The 8,505-nt window shown below is 32.2% G+C and overlaps 1 long non-coding RNA gene across 1 annotated transcript; it reads right to left on the bottom strand.

The window, feature by feature from the left end:
* Positions 1 to 5,671: 5,671 nt before the first annotated feature.
* LOC149185611 (uncharacterized) lies at positions 5,672 to 6,638 on the bottom strand. The gene is made up of 3 exons (XR_016256055.1): positions 6,482 to 6,638; positions 6,039 to 6,364; positions 5,672 to 5,852 (listed from the first exon to the last, which is right to left on the bottom strand). It is a non-coding gene; the product is annotated as an uncharacterized LOC149185611 (long non-coding RNA).
* Positions 6,639 to 8,505: the final 1,867 nt, after the last annotated feature.

Below are 8,505 nucleotides of genomic sequence, written 5' to 3'. Positions count from 1 at the left end.
AGATGATGTAATGAGCTGACCTTGTTCCTTTAAGGTGTGAAGCAACACTTTTAGGGACTTAGGAGCCCTTGGTTTATGGACATGTATGATTGGGGTTGCAGTGCCCAAAAATGTCTATAACAGTAACTCGAAATCTTTGCATGTGACAATTATTTTGGGTTGATTGATCAGTCAACTACTTGATCACTGAGTGTTGTTGAAATTCCACTTCCACAACTTGACCTCCACTAGTTCTTCTAACTATTAGAACAAGTTAAATTGACAATAACTCAAATTAACTAAAATAGATTTCTACAAATTAGCAGTCAATCATGTAGAACTGAACTCAAGCATCCCCAGCTCGAATTAACTGAGTTAACTGAGTGAAAATTTCCATGTTACCTTAGTTAACTACCTCCAAGTATTCTACTGAAATAAAAATTCGAATTTTAATCCAGTTTGACCAAGGAAAAGTAAAAACTATATTTTCTTGTTGCATTTTCAACACCTTAGTGCCCATTTTTGAGTAATTTTGTCATTTCATTAGATCTAGGAAATTTTGGAGCTAGTTACTCTTCTAGTCATTTTGGTGAATGCTTCAATGCCTTTTGAATTATTGTACAATATCACATGGTGCTCATTCATAAATGCTACCAAGTCTCTTTTGTTTCATGTTTTACATGTTTAAGGGAAGTTTAAACTTTAGTTTTCTATCTTCATTCATTGTTGACCTTTTGTGTCGATCATCCCTCCATCAGTTATACCTCATGATTTCATCCATTTGCATAATCTCTCAGTCTAGTGGATGATCATTGATGTGGTATACATTAAGGCCCTCCTTAGATGGATCTTCCCCTCAGTTGATATGGGTATTCATGGTAACAAGTTGGAATGTTGAACTACATTTTCTCTACTTGATAAAAGGTGGGAAAATTGGGCTACAACAGATGCCCCATAGTGCATGAGGTCAAAAACAAAACTCATGGCTGGAATGCATTACAACAACATAATAAAAATTTGATCATGGATTCAATATTAAATGACTATATCAAAGTCATACTGATAACCAAGACTGAGTTAGAAGATGATCATCCTCGAGGTTTGAAAACCCATGCTCGGCATAAAGAGAAACTGAACATGTCCACCAACCATACACTATGAATCTATGACATGAAATGATAATATATGACCTGAAGACATACATAGTGGATCCATGTAAGAAAGTAAAAATCATAGCCATGATCAAAATCCAACGTTGATCTATGTCATAGTATACATTAGCAAGACTATAAACATAGAGAAGGGACATGCCCCACAATATCCCTCAATGTACATAAAATCATACATAACTCCAAATGTATCTTAGGAAGGGTTCCACATAAGTGTTAGGTGTGTCTATTTCAAGGTCTTCTACTCAACCTTGATGGTATGAATCTACAACATGTGAATAAATGGGCTAATGTCGAGCATGGTAGAAATCCTCTCCTTACTAATCATTTAGTCACGTCATTAACACATGCGAGGGGACCCACCAATGATGAAAATGGACTGAAAGGTACCTAGTACAACCAAGAGAGTGTGAATAAATGTGTTCACATTGAACATTCACATATTTTTCCAATTATGAGCCAAAGTGGTAAACGCATTGTCAACTAGGTGGAAGCCTACCACTAAGGAGAATGTCCATCAAAGGAGATCCTTAATGTATCCCCAATCAATGGACAAGAAATAGATCAAGAGATTATGTAAATGAATGAAATCATGTGGTACAATTTGCATAGGAGACACAAAAGGTCAACAAGGACCAAAGAATAGGTTTATACTTCCCTTAAGCATGTAATAACACGACAACAAGGTGACTTGGTAACCTTGACTAATGAGCACCATGTGACATTGCAAAGCAACACAATAGGCATTGAAGCTTGCTCCATAATGAGTGGAAGGGTAACTAACTCAAAAAATACTCATATCCGAGATAATTATTTACATATTATTGTTAATAAGGAGTGCATGGGGAACCTCTTGATAAGAGTCATACAAGTAATACTCAAACTTATTCGATCCATATTTCCAAAGTTTTTTAAAGGTTGGAGATAAAAGTTTGAATGCTTCACACACTAGATGTAGCTCTAAGCATAACCATATCAATTTAAGAAATAGTGATAGAAGTGATAAGCATGCAATAGGGAATGTTCTAAGAAGAATAATCCTAACAATCCCAGAAAGAAGGCATATTTGACTAGGATACCTCCATTGGTTATAACTTACATTTAAAGTAAAGAACACATGGAGGATAATAGTGTTGTTCCATTAAATCTCAAAACATTTCAAGGTGAATTGGTTACCCTACATAATTGTAACTATGATGTGAAGTAAAATACATTTATGGTTTTCTTGTCAAATCTAAAGGGAGAAAGCATGATATAATAAATTAATGATAAATTTGATACTCTTAGAAAGCACTCATTACCTTTAATAAATAACACATTTAATTCAGTGGAAATTATTCAATAAGTTAGATTTACATTCGTTCAAGTTTTATTACACTTCTTATATGAGATAAATCTATATTTAGGGTATGTATAAATATAGATAGCTATGAACTTAATATGTATGTAATTCATATTAATAAATGAACTAGTTTCCATATAGTGTTGCTTCAATTTAATGTAAAACAATAACACTTTCCAAGGAGAAGAACCTATGTATTTGACCTTATTTTAATTTGAGGTTAGAGCTATGGGTAGGATAATCAGTATAGTGGGATTTTCATATTTAGGTAAAGTGTGAATTTGTAGCAATCTGGATTATTAATACACATTCTACTTATTGACTGCTACTATAAGTTGTTGCCGAAATTAAGCAAGCCATTCATTCAAGTGCATTGTGTCAACAACATAATGTATTAGGGTGCCCCTTTATGTGTATAAGTAAGTTAGGAAAGAGTGTAAACCCTAAACCCTAAACTTGAAAGCATTTAGAGTTGTTAGAAAGCTTGAAGCTACTAGAGATATACTTAATAATTTTGTGGATAACAAACAAATGAAAATAGTGGTTTATAACAAAAGTTAATTGAGTTTGAGAACATAATGAGTCATTAAACATTGAGAAATAAATCTGCATATATACAAGATCCATTTGACCAAGGAGATGCACCTAAGAGAGCATGTAAGGGCCAAGATGCTAAATAATTGATCCTAGTTGTAAGGGAAACTATGGCTCATATACATAGACATAGACATAGACATAGACATAGACATAGACATAGACATATACATATACATATTCAAGGGAAATCATCCTCTCTCTCACGAGGAGGGGAAGATTGAGGGTCAATACAACAATATTTTTCACCATCATGTCATTCTCATGGAGTTGAACTTAGCTAGCTGAAATAACAACCATTCTTCCCAAACTTCTAAGATAACCCCAATTGGCGCTCTCTCTCTCTCTCTCTCTCTCTCTCTCTCTCTCTCTCTCTCTATATATATATATATATATATATATATATATATATATATATATATATATATACTTGTACTTTTTAATAGTTGACATATTGTTGATAGGTAGGTTGTGTTAGGATGCATGATTATTGCATTGAAGCATATAGAGCATTCTAAAATAAAGAAGGATGATTATTTCAACAATAAATATGTCAAATTGTTTGCAGGAAATTCAAAATATTGACTCTAATTGAAATACCAAAAGCTTACTTTCAATTATATCAAGGATTGCGAGAAATCAAAAGATGTTCAAAATACAAGTTAGGAACACTTAGAGAGTTGGTTAAAGACCATGAAAACATTAAGAAACAAACATCTTACATTTTCTTCAACATAAAAGATGAGAACACATTTGAAGTGTCCTTTAGTAATTGATGACTCTTGATTGATAACTAAGAAAGCCTCAACATTAAGGTACTAGAAACTAAAAATACATTTGTTGCTAATTTGAAAAGTCCAATAATTTTTCATTAAAACAGATTAGGATTTAAATTAGTAAGTCATGTTTAGTATTAAATAGAATTGTAAAACATGGGACTGGTGACATTAGAGTTAAAGAGAAAACTAGCCTCATAAAACTTAGGTATTTTCCATTAAAACGGATTAGGATTTCAATTAGTAAGTCATATTTAGTGTTAAATATAATTCTAAAACATGGGATTGGTGACATTGGAGTTATAGAGGAAACTAGCCCCATAAAAGTTAGGTATTTATTAATGATTAGATTGATCGATTCATGCATAATGTGAGAAATTTAGACAACCCTCTCCCACAATCCATGGAGAAATTACCCTAGTTGTATGGTAAATTCGATGTAGGTGAATACATAGGATATTTAGTTTTTCAATATATATTTAAGTATAATTACAAATAAATAGGGTTATGATCATAAAAATTATATAAAGAAAAAACAATTATATGAATATCAACACAATTTATCAACCAAAAATAAAATAAAATATTAATAAGTAGAAATCAATTTTCATAGTTAAATAAATGACCAAGAGAAATATGTGAGAGGTTTTAATTCCAAAGGCAACTTGTGAAAGTACACAAATACACATAGCTCCATGTTAAAGCACCTTTCATATTGAGAGATCAAGGGTTCAATTTTGTCCACAAACTATGGATCAAGCTTTGTGGTTGTGGTTGAGCCGGCAAGAACTTAAAATTGGTCTCTTGTGATTTGCTAGTGCAAATATAAAAAAAATACACAAATACACATGTTTTCAAATTTTTATAAGAAGTGAACTCCTAGACCACAATTTGCCAATTAAGATGTCTTGTAAAGTTTTTCCAATAATTTTAATAACTATAAATGTCATTTTCAATGATAAAGGAAAAGTTTAACAAACATTTTTCAAATATTTTTGAATATAATATATTTTAAAATAACTTTATAAGTAATTTTTTTATAAAAATCTAACATTTGCAAAATAAACTTGGCTATCAACATATAAATAATGATATTAGAGAATGTAATAAAACCATGCTTAGTAAAATACTTGGTTGAATTATATATATATATATATATATATATATATATATATATATATATATATATATATATATATATATATTGAGTATGTATTTTAAATTTAATTTTGATTGATAATTTTTGAATTAATTTATTTTTTTCATTAATTAAATAAATTCCAAAAGTATGACAACCAAACTATAAAAAGCATTAAAACAAAATAACCAGAAAGATAGTTTGTTGATACATAAATCTAAATTACAATAAACCAATGTACCATTTGGTTCTAAACTAACTATATATCAACACATAGTCAGTCCTAGATAAACTGATAATCTTGCACTGCATTTATTCTTTCCCATACATGCCATGCAATAATAATGTACTTAACCAAAACCAAAAAAAAAGAAATCTGTGATGCCTTTGTGTAAACAGAAAGAAAGTGAAATCATGAACCATGACATATTTGTGCATATACTACACTGAAGAAATATTTAACTGCATGTACTGCACTAAAGAAATATGAAGCAAGATATCACATAAATATCTTTAAATAGGTAACAATAGATACACTTAAATTTAATTAGATACATTTAAATGAATATATACATTAAATTTAATTTTGATTGATAATTTTTTATTTAATTTGTTTATTTCATTAATTATTCGACTACTTATTGGGAGATATCACGACTCCAACATAAAATCATTAAAACAAAATAACCAGGCAGGTAATTTTTGGTCATACATAAATGAGAATTACAATATATCAACGTCCATCTTCTATTTATAAATAAATAAAGTATTTCACTCCAAACTAACTATATATCAACACATAGTCAGTCTTAGATCAACAGACAATCTTCGACTGCATTTATTCTTTCCCATACCTGCGATACAATGACAATGTAATTAACCCAAGCAAAAGAAATTCATGACATATTTAATGTAAAAATCATTAACGATGACTTATTTGTGCATATAGTGCAGTAGTGAAGCAAAAGCGGAGCATAAATTTTAGAGAGGAAAACAAAAGGCACTTAGTATAAAAGTTGGTCTACTTAATTTGCCATTACCTGGTGTTATAAGTTGCTCTACTAGCCGATGCTGACTTTGTTGCCGCTGGCAGCTTTGCCGGTGTTGTTGCTGTTCACCATGTTGTTGTTGCCGCTGTTGATTTTGTTGCCGCTGTTGGTGGTGTTGCCACTGTTGTTGCCGAGGATGGGATTGCCGTCGATCTTTGTGTTGGGGCCGATGACGTTCTTGTCGCCGCTGTTGCACCTGCGGTCGATCTTGTTGTTATCGCCGCAAAAGTTCCGCCCTGCTTGTTGCAAATTGCTCATGTTGTTGGCTTACGGATATTGAAACTGGAACGCCTTGGAAGGCAAGAAGATTCCCACTTCTGCAAAAAAAACGCCTTCAGTTCAACTCAATCTGCTAAAGTGAATCAATGCATACCGCGAACATAGAATATGAGCGAATCAATGATATCTCACACATTAGAAATATACAAGCATACCTGCAACCGGAGTAGGGCAAATTTCGTAAGCAAGAGTTGAGAAATACAATGACATAGGCTGCCTTATATAGAAGCAGGTGAACTCCAAACTCGGATTTGAAAACCATCTACACTCCCAACCAGGGTCAAATTTTGAAGTTCTCATGTATTAAATTTACATGAATGACATGATCAATCATGCAAAGACCACCCTCACGAGGATGACATATTCTGGACGCCGTATTGGGCAGACGAGTTATTCTTTTTGAGAGCAGAAAAAAAGGTTGCACAATGTACTGATGTGACTAAGATTTATTCGCGCAATTGGGCAGAAGAGTTATCCTTTCTCTGCCCAAAAAAAAAAATTATTTGCCATCTTTACAGATGTAACCTCTCATATTTATTCGCCCAATTGGGCAGGCGCGTTATTCTTTTGTAGCGAAGAACGAATCTTTCCCATAACTACTAGGGTTTCTTCGGGCAATGGGGCAGAGGAGTTATTCTTCTTGGGCGGCAAAAGCTAATAAAAAGATAATTGTTATCGTAATAAAAACAAAATATACCAGCATTTTTAGCTTTTAAAAATAATGTACATACACTTTTGAAGAGACAACTAGTCACTGTACTATTCTAGGGGAGTTAGTCTTCTTAGACATTTAGGTATGGTCACCATAACTGCTCTTACACACCCACAGATTGTGGCGTTGCCAAGCTATTGTCCTTGCAAAATACTATTTTTTAGAATTTGTTTATCAGTGTGCTAAACTCAAACCCACAGATTGCGGCGTTGCCAAGCTATTGTCCTTGCAAAATACTATTTTTTAGAATTTGTTTATCAGTGTGCTAAACTCAAAATCTTTCTCACCAGGCTATGATCTCTTCCTCCTCAATAAGACATCATCTCAATAAGCCATGATGTCTAGTGATTGTTTCTCAATTATTTTTACTATAACTACATCTCTATTTCCAAGATTTCCATACTTTCTTAAAAAAGACTTAAAAACAATAAAAATCCTAAATAGCAATATTTATAACTGGAATAACAATTCAAATAAAACATCTATGGCCTCATTACCTCCTAAAAGAGTCGCCTCCTCTTGAAATTGTCTTTCCTTTCCAAGTTTAAGTCTTCTCAAAGCCTTCTGGCCTTGTCGCTCCTCTTGAAATTGTCTTTCCTTTCCAAGTTTAAGTCTTCTCAAAGCCTTCTCACCTTGTAGAGAAGCAATTTTGGTTATTTCTCTCATGCTAGGATATTGTACATGAAGCTATGTTGGGAATGACCGAATATATATATATTTTTTTTTGGCTAAACCCCCATTAAAAACACACTATGAGAAATATAACTACTATGCTTATATGCACGCATGTTAGTCACTTATTTGGTATATGCATAAGATATAAAAATTATCTTTAATTATGGAAGTAGTGTTCATTGATTATTTCATTTAAAAAAATAAATTGCAATGGACTTTAACTTTATTTTTGAATGGTGATAATTTTGTCAAAACACTACAAGAGCCATGAAGAAAGCCTACTTGGTTTATAGGGCTCCAAGAACATGCAAATATTGCATGATTGAATCCTGTAATATCCCAAACATCAAAATTTTAGGTGTTCTAATAAAATTCTTGCAGTAAAAACACTTAACACAATAAAGATCTAAGAATACAACCTCTTATTTATGTAAATAAATAGAAAAAAAATTACATGCCCACACAAGACCTACTATGTCATGGCATGTATGGCTGCCCATCAACAAAGAAATTAAATATATTGAAGCACAATCGTAGATCTTAGATGGATCCACTAGACAAATTACTCCAACAGGTTTTTAGTAACTAGGATCAACTAGAACTAGCCTTGCCAAGTTCTCAACAAAAGCCAAATACATAAATAACTCTCCTATCCCCTTTTATAGGCTTGATTAACACTTTAGAGACTTTATTTTATTGTTTTCCCTCGAAAAACAAAGGCAAATACCATGCCATATTAAATACCATTAGCAGATTCCATCCACTTTGGCCATATCCAAATATATATATTAC

This window comes from Pinus tabuliformis, chromosome 3_1, assembly GCF_031772625.1.
Source record: "Pinus tabuliformis cultivar Carrire ecotype Pingquan chromosome 3_1, CPIR1, whole genome shotgun sequence".
Lineage (NCBI taxonomy): Eukaryota > Viridiplantae > Streptophyta > Pinopsida > Pinales > Pinaceae > Pinus > Pinus tabuliformis.
The sequence above is the reverse complement of the archived record's forward strand: the minus strand, read 5'-3'. Positions and strand labels throughout refer to the sequence as shown.